Source organism: Chlorocebus sabaeus, chromosome 21 (assembly GCF_047675955.1).
Source record: "Chlorocebus sabaeus isolate Y175 chromosome 21, mChlSab1.0.hap1, whole genome shotgun sequence".
NCBI lineage: Eukaryota > Metazoa > Chordata > Mammalia > Primates > Cercopithecidae > Chlorocebus > Chlorocebus sabaeus.
This window is the reverse complement of record NC_132924.1, coordinates 15222001-15225017: the sequence shown is the minus strand read 5'-3', so window position 1 is coordinate 15225017 and position 3017 is coordinate 15222001. Positions and strand designations below refer to the sequence as shown.

Below are 3017 nucleotides of genomic sequence, written 5' to 3'. Positions count from 1 at the left end.
AAAGAGGAATGAACAAAGGTTCTGAGAAGTATGGGATTATGTAAAGAGACCAAATCTATGAATCATTGGCATCCCTGAAAGGATAGGGAGAAAGCAAACAACTTGGAAAACATATTTCAGGATATCATCCATGAATACTTCTCCAATCTTGGTTGAGAGGCCAGCAGTCAAATTCAAGATATACGAAGAACCCCTATGAGATTTTACCAAGAATATCAATCCGAAGACACAAAATCATCAGATTTTCTAAGGTCAAAATAAAAGAAAGAATGTTAAAAGCAGCTATAGAGAAAGGGCAGGTCACCTACAAAGGGAACTCTGTAAGGCTAACAGTGGACCTCTCAGTTGAACCCCTATAAGCCAGAAGAGATTGAGGGCCTTTATTCAACATCCTTATAGAAAAATATCTTCAACCAAGAATTTCATATCCAGTCAAACTAAGCTTTTTTTCATATCCAGTCAAACTAAGCAAAGGAAAAATAAGATCCATTTTAGATAAGCAAATGTTGAGGAATCTCATTACCACCAGACCTGCCTTACAAGGGATCTTGAAAGGAGCACTAAATATAGAAAAGAAAGACTACTAACGACAAATAAAAAAACACACTTACAGCTGGCTTGAGCAACTGGAAACAAGATGCAGGACCCCAACGTAGACATTGAGTGGAATGACATCTTACGCAAAAAGGGTATCTTACCCCCCAAGGAAAGTCTGAAAGAACTGGAAGAGGAGTCAGATGAGGAGCAGCACATCCTCCAGCAGTCAGTGGTGAAAACATATGAAGATATGACTTTGGAAGAGCTGGAGGATCATGAAGACGAGTTTAATCAGGAGGATGAACGTGCTATTGAAATGTACAGATGGCAGAGACTGGCTGAGTGGAAAGCAACTAAACTGAAGAATAAATTTGGAGAAGTTTTAGAGATCTCAGGGAAGGATTATGTTCAAGAAGTTACCAAAGCTGGTGAGGGCTTGTGGGTCATCTTGCACCTTTACAAACAAGGAATTCCCCTCTGTGCCCTGATAAATCAGCACCTCAGTGGACTTGCCAGGAAGTTTCCTGATGTCAAATTTATCAAAGCCGTTTCAACAACCTGCATACCCAATTATCTGGATAGGAATCTGCCCACGATATTTGTTTACCTGGAAGGAGATATCAAGGCTCAATTTATTGGTCCTCTGGTGTTTGGTGGCATGAACCTGACAAGAGATGAATTGGAATGGAAACTGTCTGAATCTGGAGCAATTATGACGGACCTGGAGGAAAACCCTAAGAAGCCGATTGAAGACGTGTTGCTGTCCTCAGTGCGGCGCTCTGTCCCAATGAGGAGGGGCAGCGGTTCCAAGGGTGACTGAGGCTACAGCTGCTATCACATGCCGAACTTTCTTGTGACAAATTGTCTGGATTTTTTAAAAAAGGAAAAAGCAAGAATGAATCCTTCTGCTTTTTAGTTTTGTATAAATTATGTTTCAAATCTTTACATTTTAGAAATAATCATTGCTGGAAATTCTGTTAAATATTTTGGAGCTCTTTTTTTTAAATTATAGTATTTCCTCTAAAAAAATTAAAACCACCCATTTGTATGGCAAATGTCTGTTTTCCTCATTTATATTTTAAGCCATAAAACCTAGTCACTATTTTTTGACATATAACTATAAAAAAATATAGTTTTAAATGTGAATAAATTATGCAGTGGAAAATTGCAAACTAAGCCTTATAGATACATTGTTCATTTTTATTTTATAAAGAGAGCAATGAGATTATTAACTCAAAATACAGGAATGCTCTCTAGGACAAAAGAATCTTAGTACTTATTGAAGAAACAGACAATTTTTGTGAAACATTCCTGTATTGAAGCAATAACTGAAAGGTTCCAGTTTACTGCCATATTTGGTTAAATGTGTTTCCTTGCTAAAATAGTTCATCTCAGACTGTTAACTAATTTTTTTTTAGATAGAGCTTTGCTGTGTTGCTGAGGCTGGAGTGCAGTGGCACAATCTCAGCTCACTGCAACCTCCGCCTCCTAGGTTCAAGCAATTTTCCTGCCTCAGCCTCCTAAGGAGCTGGGATTACAGACGTGCACCACCATGCCCGGCTGATTTTGTACTTTCAGTAGAGTTTCATCATGTTGGCCAGGCTGGTCTCAAACTCCTAACCCCAAACTCGGCTTCCCAAAGTGCTGGGATTACAGGTGTGAACCACCGTGCCTGCCCTGTTAACTAATTTTGATTACTGTAAGAGGACATTGACTTAATTTTTGGAAATATATAAGCATACACAAATAAACTGTACCTCAATCAATAATAATTAAAAAAAGACCACACTTAAATACACAAACTAGTGACAATATAAAGCAACCACACAAACAAGCCAGCAAAATAACCAGTTAACAACACAATGACAAGATCAAATCCACACATATCAATGCTAACCTTGAATGGAAATAGGCTAAATGCCCCACTTAAAAAGCACAGAGTGGCAACATAGATGAAAAAGCAAGACTCAGTGGTGTGCTGTCTTCACGAGACCCATCTCACAAGTAGTGACACCAACAGGCCCAAAATAAAGGGATGGAGGAAAATCTACCAAGCAAATGGAAATCAGAAAAAGCAGGAGTTGCAATCCTAACTTCAGACAAAACAGACTTTAAACCAACAAAGATCAAAAAAGAGAAGAGTATTACATAATGGTAAAGGGTTCACTTCAACAAGAAGACTTAACTATCCTAAATATATATGCAACCAACACAGGAGCACTCCGATTCACAAAGCAAGTTCTTAGAGACTTACAAAGAGACTTAGATCTCACACAACAATAGCAGGAGACTTCAACCTTCAGTGACAGTATTAGACAGATTATCAAGGTGGAAAACTAACAAAGACATTCAGGACCTGAGCTCAACATTGGATCAAATGGACCTGATAGACTTCTACAGAACTCTCCACTCAAAAACAACAGAATATACATTCCTTTCATTGTCGCATAGCACATACTCTAAAATCAACCACATAATTG

The 3017-nt window shown here is 38.3% G+C and overlaps 1 pseudogene across 1 annotated transcript; it reads left to right on the top strand.

Annotated features, from left to right (window-relative positions):
• The first annotated feature begins 317 nt into the window (after positions 1 to 317).
• On the top strand, positions 318 to 1596 carry LOC103226107 (phosducin-like protein 3 pseudogene; annotated as a pseudogene). The gene has a single exon (XR_012090049.1). The product of XR_012090049.1 is annotated as a phosducin-like protein 3 pseudogene (transcript).
• Positions 1597 to 3017: the final 1421 nt, after the last annotated feature.